A 12442-nucleotide genomic window follows, 5' to 3' on the forward strand; every position below is an offset into this window, starting at 1 on the left:
ACTTGCATCGACGTTAAATCAATCAGAAAATGGAAAAGTGAACAAAAGATCGGGAAACCACTCACCTCAAAAAAAGACGTACTGATGAGCGGTCACCATTATGACTTTTGGATGATTTAATCTGACTCAATTTTTTTTTATCAAATTGCCATTTCATATAAGAAATCGTAACTATTGGACATAATCAATTCGAAAGACATGAAATCCGTAACTTGTTCTCCTCGAATTTACTGATCATAAGATCAAGATCAAGAAACTTGTATTTCCAAGCACAGTGAGATTTTCCACCCTCGTCATATTTCTCCATGTCGACAGATTTCTCCGTTTTCTCTTTGTACGCAAGTAATAATTGCTCTACCTATTTGATATTTGTAGATGGTCACAAAGCTCCCTAGAGCTGCAATCCTTGAGAGTCTTGCCGACATCCATAGGTCTAAGTATCTCGATGGCTCCTGCGATATGGGAAGGGAAGTTGGTTCCACGAGTGTATCTTTGTATTCCCATAGCGCTGAACTGTATGAACCGGTGACGAACCACGTACCGTGCCACATTGTGGAATTCGGACATCACATTCGGTACTTTATCCTGAAGGAATCCCCACACCGGATGGTGATGAAACTTTTGGATCGCATCCACAGTTATTGTGATTAGCGAAGACCCCGCTCCCTCTGCTTGACAGATCATAAGTTTTAAACGCAGGGCTGCTTTCCAGGGCGAACACGCTTGCAGCAGTTGTGAATAGATGGTTAACACCAACTTTTGTTGATGCTACGTAATACGACGTGTAATTGTCATTTTGTGTCACAGAATCCGGGGTGAGGTTCATGTTGATTCCCTCGTTGAAGGCCAACGCCATCTCGAGTTTTCCAATTCTTGCTGGAGTTACAGATTCTCTTTGCACGAAGCAAAATAGACCTTGGATGAGTTGGCTCAACAACTAAGTCGAGTAAAAATCGCAATGAGCTCTACCAAACACTCATTGAAAGTCGCCAAGAATAGAATCGGATCAAATCCTCTGACAAAGTCTACTGGTTTATTCTTAGCTTGCACATAAGTAAACACCAAGGGTTAAACTGTCTAATTGATTTTGCCAGTTAGAGAGTGCGACAATTAGCCACAGGCCCCATTTTTGAAATTTTGTTATCTGCCCATATTTTTAGAGTTACCAAATACAGCTAGGCTATAGTCTATTTGAGACGTGGGAAGGCTCGTGTATTGCAGAGCAAGGTATGAAGGTTTGTTCAATGCTTTTTTTCTTCAAATATCATATAAAGATTAAAAACTAATACATACCGTAGACGAATCATAACCTCTCATTTTGATAGTAATGGGGATTACATTCCTTGCGCCGGTTAGAAAAGCCCGTGAGAAAGCAAACCAAAAAAAATTATGCAATCGAGAGCTTGATGATGAGTTATCGCTCACCAGACTTTTTTGTGAAGAGCAATAACTATTTTGAATTTAAAACTAATGGGAGATACAAGACATGGAATCTCATGCGTCCTCCAGTTGTAATTTTCTAAAGAGCCAACTCTACCGTCCCTAGGAAAGACGAACCACCAACCCTTGATATAACATTTCATCATCAATTGTATTTCTCGTGTGAGTACAGTAATATACAGTGTGAGACATGAAATGGGATCTTACTTTATCTCGACCGTTTACTGTTTACCGTTTTTTTCGACCAAGTCTTGACGACGATTGTGAATTGACACGTATCGGGGAGCCATTGATTGATACTCCTCAATTCGCGTCAGACTGTGTCTAGTTGGACCCAGGAAACGTTCTGAGGTCGTTTAAAGATTCAGAACTATCATGCATACCAAGGGCTGAGGTGAACGAGTTGTCCAATCAATAATGTAGGTAATATCCTTATAGCCAATGTCGAATGTCGAACTATTATAGCTATAGATACGTGCTATACCATTTGACAATGGGTCAACACACACCATTCTTAAACGGTTACGCTTGTAACTGTAGCTGAAATGGTTCACGAGTTAGAGCCGTCACCAGTTTGCCAAATTTTACTTCAGTACTCAACGTCCTATACCAACTTGAAATGAGACAATACACACAATTGTAAAACAGTTTCACTCGCATCTGTAGCTCAAATAGTTCAAGAGTTACAGACATCACCAGTTCGCAAAATCTTACTTCAATAGTGCATCCCACGCGTCATATTTACGAGTTTAGATTTTAGTGATGATTTGTCGCCTTAATAAGATTAGGCTTTATCAGGGCTAATTTCTAAATCCAGACAATGTTTCGATATTTAAACTTTTTTTATATTACGATGGGCATCATTGTGAATGTCAAACGAAACGTTGCGATCAAAATGACCGCACGCGGAATCGGGGTCTCATTCATTTCAAAGAACTTAGGAAAAAGTTATCAATGATAACCAGGAAAACCACTGAAGCCGCATTTTTCACCTTCAGAGCCACATCAAAGAAGAAGAATTGCAAATGCTTTATGAAAATGTCATTGAAGAACATGTGAGCCCTGCTGAGTGGGTCTCAAAGCTTGCCATTGGCTTCAAAGAAAGAGGCCAGATACGAATGATTGTTGATCTCAGGGGACTAAACTCCGAGCTGAGGGACACACGGATCCCCATCCCAACTCCAGATAGCATTAAAGCCCAATTAACGGGATGCAAAGTCCTTTCAAAACTAGACTTTAGGCTGGCATTTTACCAACTGGCAGACCCATGTCTCGTCCATTGACCGTAGTCCGGAGTGGGTCCAAGCTCTACCGTTAAAAGAGGGTGTCAATGGGACTAAAATCGGCACTATCAGCTACATGTTCTTAAGTTTTTCATGGCCTTTTTGACCCAACATTGCCCACCCACATTATTGTTGACGCCCACACGGATGGTCTATACGCCATCCTGGCCAGGGAGACACCCCACTGACCGGTCAGGCGGTAGCAGTAGCATCCAGAGCTACCTCTGAAGTGGAGAAACTAGACCTTGAGGCTGTTGCAAGGGACTTCGGATTCAGAGGTTCAGCCAATACCTCATTGGTAACCAAAAGGTGGCCGTCCATTCAGATCACAAATCACTTATACCAATCTTTCACAATTCCAGTCAAAATAACCAACCTACTAACAAACCAATCCTAACCTCAGCCACCCGACCCAAGTACAATTAACCAAATAATTAACATGGCCCATGTGGAAAGACAAGATGGAATCATCCAAAAGATCAGGGAAATGGAAGGCGAGCTCAATGCTCTCCGACAACAGAAGCGGAATCTCCAAAACAATGGGCTCCTCATCAGCTTACCAATCCTGATCAGGGCCACTGATCGAAAATTCTATCAATTTCAAGCTACAACAAGGCGGTGGCAACGGCTACCCGCTGTATGAGACCCATATGTATTCCGATCAACAGACAAATTCTGGACCTGAGTCCGAAAGCAAGTTTTCTCTCCCATGCATCAACAGATAGCCCGTACCAATTATGAGCAAAGGCATCAAAAGAAGACATCTGTACCTTCCACATCTGGCTACATCAACTTTGGGAAGACACCTACTTCGAAGGAGATGAACCATGAAGATCCAATCTATAAATCGTAGAACCCTACGCTGGAGGACGGGCAGACCCTACAGGTTACCGATCAATTAAACTCAATCAGTTTCTTGCAACCATAATGGGCGATAACATCAGCAGAAACGTCAAGGACTCTGGTGTGATTGCTCATGCTCGCACTTATCATTCTAGTCAACATGTATATAAACCCGTTCTAGTCAAATAATAAAACGGTCATCTCAATACTCTCCCAACGAGAACTGTCATGTCATGTTCTCATTGGGAGTCTATTGAGATGACTGTTTTATTATTTAACTAGAACGGGTTTATATACATGTTGACTAGAATGATAAGTGCGAGCATGAGCAATCACACCAGACTCCATCAGTAATGGGCGTTTTATTACATACCCCAACGCTCTCACGCAAGCCTTCGAGTTCCCTGCCAACAAGGAGCAAACCCATATGGAAAAGAGGAGATTAGTAAATGATCAGAGTTCCACACCTACCCCGCGCAAACCAGAGTATTACACACCCAGGGAAACGCCCAAACAGTTGGAAATTGGTAATGTCCAAGTCCAGTCTTCGGCCAAGAAACGGTGCCATTTACAAAAGAGAGGATCCAACAACGACGACGAATGACTTGTTCAAAGCCGCCAACCCAAAGCCAAGCACCCACCGACTAAGGAAGCTAAAGGCCAGCCCAATACAGCTAAGCATGGTAGCACTTCTAATTGTTGCAACGGTAAGGGACACTAGGCCCAAGAATGTCCCATCAAATCCCCGTTTAGGGATAAGAACACGAGGAATCAATTTCCTCTCGCACGCACAACCACGCACACATGACCAATCCATGAGATGATGATCACCTGCCTGATCCAGCCATCAAGCAATTGACCAATCCCGATGTCGATAATCCAATCAACTTCTCGTGGATTCCACGGTAAACAGCATCAACTGCAACCCGGCCAATCAAGTCCCCGCACTCATCAAAGTGAAAATAGGGTTAAGTAGCACACACATGCTAGTCAATACATGTAACCTCACTCACAATCTAATCGATTATGAAACATTCCAGCGTGCATATCCAGACCCGGCCAAGCGCCCTAAGGTCACCCTGCAAGACACTCAGGTCACCGCCCCTGGACTACAGCCCTTGCACGTAATAGGGATAACTAAGCTCCCAAGCAGGATTGACTCCATCTGCGATGAATGGAAAGCCCGCTGTTTGATAGTGGAGAACCTGGGCACCAATGCTATCTTTGGAGCTTCCCCTATAAAGAGGATGCCACTCAAACCCGATCTGCAACATACCGTTGCCCACGTTGGACCCAAAGGTCAACGCATCCCACTGTACAGCGGCAATGAGGTAACCCAGTTCATTAACAAACACGATGAGGCCGCTGCCTACCACGCCATCAATGTATGCCCACCCCTCACCGTCCAAGCTGTCTCTACCAAACAAACGCCAAGGGTTCAGCACAGCGCCGAGTCAGCTATTCAAGGCCCACAGACCTCACGGGAGGAAGCAGGAAGTTTCGTTGCTCACCCGCATATGAAACTGGAACACAAGAAAGCCGATGCCCTTGTGGCAGAGGTATCTTCAATGGAAGCAAACACCAGCGAGCCCGTCCTGAATACCAACGTTCAACCCAACACAATCAAAGCTGGAACAAAGTTAGGTATTGTTTACACATTGCATACTGATGACCCAACTAGGTCCATCTTTCTCCAGAAAGGTCCAGAACCTGAGTGTCATCAGTTAGACACTGAAAAGGATGGAACCGTCATTCACCAGCTATTATCCAAGTTCATTGGAGCCCCCCCGGCCCGAGACAGCCAATCTGCACAGAAGAGAGAAACAGTCCATGCATTGTTCAAAGACCAGATTCGCCAGCACCCTAAATTGATCAAGGCCCAGAAACGACTCACCGAAGACCTCCTCTATCGGATTTTCCACGTTGTATTCCAATCCAAGTACGATGTGGGTAAGACAGATCTTATTGAGTTTCAGGTCGACACCGGAGACGCCAGCCCGGTTAAGGACCCAGTGCACCCCTCAATCCCCCGATGAGAGCCAACCTTCGCAATATGTTGGACAAAAGGCTAAACAATGGGATTATATCGCCATGCATGTCCCCTTGGGCCTGCGCATGCCCCGGTAAGAGAAGGATGGATCATAATGCTACGCAGTTAATGACGTCCATGTCATTAATAGACAATTCCTCCAATGTAGAGAGAAACTCCAAGACTACAATTTCCAGATCGAATATTGGCCCAGAGCCAACCATGGGAATGCTGACGCCCTATCCCGACGACCCGTGTCCAAGGGGAACCCAGCATCTGATATCGAGATTATTCCTGAAGATCATCAGATGTACAAAGTGATATTAGTAAAGCCTCCTTCTACTGGCGCTTTCTGCAAAGCCAACATCAACGCCGTCACCCCCAGCCAGGCCAAACGGATGGTCCCTTTAGAGGAAGAAGTAGAGAACGAAATTGTTTCTTGCCCCGAGATAGATTCTCCACCCTTGGACCAAGAACCAGAGGAATAACCCCGCGAGTTGGATGACGACACCGTTAGTCACCCTGAGGAATTGAAGAACAACAACTCACCCAGCCCCCCATGTTGTTGTGAGGATCAAACCCCAAATAATGAAGTCTACCATAAGTTAATGCTGCAAGATGAGATGGAAGGCTACGCCTGGAACGACAATGGTCGTCCCAACCCGAAGCTCATGGCCAGGCTGACCAGATTCAATGACGTGCCAGCAGAACAAGTGAAAGACGATACCCTACAGCAAGTCAACCGTTGGCTAGTTCTAACAAACACAGTTTCACTGAGTTCATCTTTGGGTGAACCCAAGCTATGACAGTAATGTGCACAGCTAGACAAGTTAATGCTCAAAAATGATAAGCTTTATTCATATGTTCCGTCCACAATTGAGTTCATCATCCTAATATAATATGGATAAATGAGATACAGGATGAATGATTGCTCCCGGAACGGTATTGATCAAAATGTCTTGAGAAAACGTATGGTTTTCATCCGCCAACCCAAGTAAGCCCGAATCACGTGTTTCAATGGGACTACTTACATCCGATACACACCTGGGGTCACCCCACTACACCTAAAAGAAGATTACTCGTTCAACACCAAGGAGAACTATGTACCCACAGTCCGATCTAACTGGCTGGGCGCTGATATTGTGGTGATAGTGTATCCATAGTATATTTATTGCGCGCTTGTCCACTTGCTCTCTCTAATTTTCTCTGTTCGATCTTGCGACGAAAAACAGTAGTTCTTTACGACCCTTCATTGCGTTTACTTCGATACAATATTGGTGGCAGCGTTTTGAACTTTTTCCTTTCCACTCCTCCTGAAGTAACGTGTATGTTGTGATAATTATTCATGTGTGAATGCCCCGTGATGAAGATCGTGACTCGGGCTTTGCTGGTACTCCAGAACGAAATACCGGTACTTTGACCTCACCCGGTCTTTCAACGGTGCCAGGAAGTGAGCTGATCAGTCCCTCTGGCATCATGGCTGAAGCTCCGGACAATGCCAACAATGATGTCCGCGCAGTGGCCAAAACAGTGGTTCAGATCCCCAAATATTCAGGGCTTCCTGTGCCACTTCTTCATAACCTCTGCGAATCTGATCTCCAATCCTGGCACTCGCTGGCTCACATTATCCAGGGCGATAACCGACATCCCCATTTCGCTGTGGCTAATGCCCTCCTTGCTTCTCCTGCCACTGGTGTGGCTGGTTACGTCTTTGGTTCTAGCCACGGCCCTTCTCAGACCGACCGTGAGCTCATGCACAACGATGAACATCTCCTAAGTCTTATTAGACAACAGGATCATCTCTTTGCTATGGAGCACGAAAACATCATGACTATTGTTTCGAAGTTGACATGTGAAAATTCTCGTGCCATCCTGGCTTAACATGAAGCTTTCGGGTCCATCATGGTCTTGTCGACCTTGGTGACTCAGGGACGTCACCTCTCCCGTATAATTGATGGTCTCGTAACTCTCTTGGTGGGCCATCGACTTTCCCCCCTGTTACTCTCACCTAACGTCTTATGTATCTATGTATTTCGGGCTGCTGTGATAGGAATAAAATAAACGTAGGTGTTATAATCACAACGCCCAGCAACCCCTTAAGCCGATGGCTTGTTTTCACGGTGTTTTTAGGAGAAATATTGCTGGTACTAAAATTGTCAGTGATAAACGAGATGGTAAAAATAAGACAATTTATAAAAGTCTGGAGGTTCTAAAATAATTAAGTTCTTGGAGCCGAATGGGTGAATTGAAAATGGCTGACCTTCCCGACCAGCGCGTGTCGTATTTTCCAAAGGTGTCAGGCGAAGTCAAGACAAATTGGATTGGCAGGAATAATAGTTTTTCATTTTGCAAATACTGGGATATGAGGCAGTAATTGATTCTGACAAACGAGAGGCCCACTGTTTTACAGAGTCTTGACTAGATATTGTAAATTTCGTATGGACATTGAAGTCATTCCATGTTTTTGCAAATTTGAAAAGTGGCAGGTTTTGAATCCATTTCAATTTAGTAAGAGGCAAGATAAAGTAGATATCACCTCCCCTGCGGGTCTTAAAATTATAGCTACGTGATTTGGAACTCATTTTACTTATTTTGAGATACATGTATTTTAGTTGGCTAATTTTGGCAAGATCTTCGAGTTTCAAAATTGAAAGACTTTTAAATATTCCACTCGTGTGTGCTTTTCGATATGCCCCTGCTATCCAGCGCATAGCGTTCTTTTGGATTATGTTTAGGCTAACTATTGCAGATGAATGTGAGAAAAATTCCAGGCCGTATTCCATCTTACTTCTGATGAGAGCATCGTACATTGATTTGCGCAGTATCATTGGTAAGGACTTCTTCGCCAGAAAGAAGGTGAATAGTGCTTTCCTTACCGATTTTCCTGCTTGCATTATATGGTGCTTCCAATTTAATTTATCGTCTACAAATAAGCCTAAAAATTTTACAGATTTTTCTGGGTGGTTCCACCCAACTTGCTCTATCTGGAAATTGCTTACCATAATGTCGAGATCATAAAAAAACATTGCTTGGGGAAAATAAAATCACTTTCGTTTTGTTTGTTGCTACACGGCTCCGACTGCCAAAAAATGACTTTGCATTCAAGGCTGTAGAAGAGAGGGATATCATCAAGGCAATACATACGATGAAGTCGTCGAAGTGCCCAGACATTTTTGGGATTGCGCCAGTTTCTCTAAAACTGGCACCCGAGATCTTGGCCGCTCCACTAACACATATAATACATGAAGTGATCAGGGAAGGAGACATACCAGAAGTGTGGAAACGAGGAAGAGTATTATCACAACATAAAAAGAAAGAAAAGGACAATGCTGAAACCTACCGACCGTTGTGTATTCTTACAGCAGCAAGTAAGCCTTTGGAAGAGATCATCCGGATACAACTGGCTAAGCATCTTGAGAAGAGAGGAATATTGCCCAAGTCACAGTACGGATTTCGGCCCGGTTTCTCGACAGTTAAAGCGGCGGGAGCAATTCATCATGACTGGACAAACGCTCGTCAGGATGGTCTCCACTGTGGAGCACTCTTTTTTGAACTTTCAGCTGCTTTTGACACCTTGGCCGTTGACTTGCTTATTGCAAAGCTGATCACATACGGTATGTCTCATAACGTGACATCACTTTTCAGATCATACCTGACAGGAAGAACGCAATGTACAGAGTTTGGGGGGGGTGAAATCAGAGCTTATCAGTGTGAAAATTGGAAGCCCACAAGGGTCAAAGATCTCCCCGTTGCTTTTTCTTCTGATGGTGGCCCATCTGGAGGAATGAGTGTCAAATAGCTCGTTATTGGCCTCCGCTGACGATATAACTTGCAAGACATCGGCCAAAACAAGAGAAGAGGTTGCGTCAAGGCTTGCCTACCCTACCCTCCCCAAGCAACCAAGAAGTCAATTATTACCAGAATTGTTGAAATTTGGGAAAGACTGCCTGTGCACATCAGGGAGGAAGAAAGCAAAGCTAAAGTGAAGAGTATAAATCAAGACCTGGGACCTATCTACTCAGCAATAACAATTATGAATTCAAAAAAGCAACAAAGACATTGTGAAACATATCTTTTTGTGACGTGGAATATAATAATCCGTAAGGTCGATCAATAGGAACCATACAAATTTAAAAGTGTACATCTCGTGCTCCTGCGACTAGAAATAAACAAGTCATCATCGTCATTAAAGCTAGCCGATTAGTTTGAAAAGGTTAGATCTTCGAGCCACTGACTAGTTTCGCGTTTTAAGGAAGGGAGGTCATTGTTATAATGTTAGAGTGTCGTATCGTCGGCAAACATTGTTATGTCAAAGTGAGTTGTCCATGGGAGGTCGTTGACATAAACTAGAAATAGTAATGGGCCCAGGATGCTGCCTTGGGGCACTCCACAAGTCATCTTGAAATGGTCAGATACTTTTCCATCTTTTATAACTTTTTGTTTTCGATCATCGAGATATTTATTGACTGACCCATTTTACAACATTAGCGACATATCCATATTTTGGCATTTTCGAGTAATATTTTGTGGTTTACAGAGTCAAATGCTTTTTTAAGATCGATGAAAACGCCAACAGAATACTTAAAATTAGATTTGTTTGAGATATTTTCTAAAAAGTTATGAATAGCATCAGAGGTAGAATGCTTCAGCCTGAATCCAAACTGAGCTTTGGTCTAGTGGGATTCATTAAAAGGGGAAAATAATTGGTAGCATACTATTCTTTCTAGAACTTTGGATAATGATGAGAGAATGCTAATAGGACGATAATTGGACATACAGTTAGGGTCACCTCCTTTGAAAAGTGGTACTAGTTTTGCTGACTGCCAGTTTTTAGGGATGAAGCCACAGATTAATGACAATGTTATTAAATGAGCCAGAGGGCCAGATATTTCATTTTTGTTGGCCTTTAAAACATGGCAGGATATTTCATCAAAACCGCGGCTTAGTTTATTCGGCAGATTGTCAATAATGTTCAAAATGTCACATCGAGTTACAAATTTGAAATATTAGTGTCTTTGGTTTGGAACGTCAGGTATATAAGATGTTGATTTAGGAAGATCAGGCGTGTTTGGGTCAATATTTTGGCTAATATTTTCTCCGCTGGTTGAAAAATAAGCACAGAAGTTAGTCGCCATATCCTTTTTATCATAAATGATTTTTTTCATTAACCTTAAGTTGGGATATACTGGTATTGGCGTATTATCGCGTGCCAGTAGCGTTTTTAGGCCTTTCCACGTACGTCTCAAGTCACTCTGATTGGAATTAAAAAAAAGTACCCAATACTTCTCTTTAGCAGTCTTGATCATTTTGTAATAGGTGCTAGAATATTAGGTGTGTTGGGCTTTATTTTCGTTTGTGGGGAATTTCTTAAACATGACCAAAAGTCTTTGCTTCTCCTTTCGAAACTGCAGTAGATTACTTGTCATCCAGGGATTTTTCTTGAAATTTTTTGGAACTGGGTTATCGGTTCTTAGTGGACATGCTTTATAAAAAACGAATTGCAATGCATCATTGAAGTAGTCAAGAGAGGCTTCAGGGGTTTTGTTCAAAAAATTCCATTCTATTTGCGCCAATTTTTTTGAAAGTTTTTGAAGATTCTTAGGGCCTGTTGATCTCTTTGAGAAGCAAATCGAGGGTGCTTTGGTATTTTTATGCTTGCCAAGGGAAACAAATGGGCTGAAGTGGTCACTAACGTTAAAAGAATGCCACATGTACGCTTTGCTTTCAAGTTACTGAAAATGTTGTCAACAAGGATTATCATGATTTTAAGAAGTATAATTGGAGCGATCATTGTTGGGTTGAGGTTATCCTTCCTTACTTCTTGCATTCTGCGTTATTTTTGGCTATGGGAGTGGTCTGTGTTTCTGGTATCTTTCTCTTGGATTGCTCATCCTCCAGGTTTACGGGCGTCTCAGCATCCGGAGGGTCACTAAAACCGGCAGTGCAGTGTCGTCGAGCTCTTGGTGGTTCTGGTCTGATTGGTTCGCTTGAGGTACTTCATCTGGATTCACGAGGGGGGGATATTCAGATTCTTGATTGGTTGCATTAGCAGCTGATGGGGTGATAGGAGATGCACTTTCCTCATTCTCCTGTTGGTCAGGAACACCAATATTTTGATGGTTTACACCATTAGATAAGCATTCTGATTTGAAGTGGCCCTCCTTTCTGCACAGGAAGCATTTAGGTATTTGATCTTTTTGACAAATGCGAATCTTTTTGGTTCCAATACATATGTAATCGGGAATTGGTCCTTGAGTTGTAACCAGGACTTTCCTTTGGCCATTCGTCAGTCCGCGAATGGCCGCGAATTAGGCGAGGATCTCGGTTTCTTCCAAATACTTCCTTTTCCATACCTGACGCAGTTTCGGCAAAAGGTGCAATTCCGTTGCATAATTCCTCGTCCGTGATCCACCTGGGTACGTTGAAAAAACGCATCGGTGCCACTTTAGTGCCACATCAAATAGTACACGACCACTTTCGTTGGTTAGCCATACGTTAAAATTCGATCTCATATTTGAACCTCTCTTCTACGGCAATGGGATGTGTTGTCTCGACCTTGAGGGATCGTTGTATTCCGCTGCCAGAGCCTAAAAATCCGCTTATCCCAGCTTTTTCAAGCCGAAGCTCAAGATAGATAAAATCCGCAATGACAACATCAGAGATAGGTGCATTGATGTAGTCGATGCAATTGAAGTCCAAAACGATGGATAAACGATCGTCCTCGGCTTTCCTAGCGTCTAGAGCAAGCGGAGCTTTCGGCAAGCTGCCACAGCTCGCTTTCATGGCATATGTTCTGCCACTTGACGTTGGGGGAGACCGAAGCATTTTGGCCGTCCTGTGGCCCTAC

The sequence above is a fragment of the Tigriopus californicus genome, chromosome 3 (assembly GCF_007210705.1).
Source record: "Tigriopus californicus strain San Diego chromosome 3, Tcal_SD_v2.1, whole genome shotgun sequence".
In the NCBI taxonomy this organism is placed as follows: domain Eukaryota; kingdom Metazoa; phylum Arthropoda; class Copepoda; order Harpacticoida; family Harpacticidae; genus Tigriopus; species Tigriopus californicus.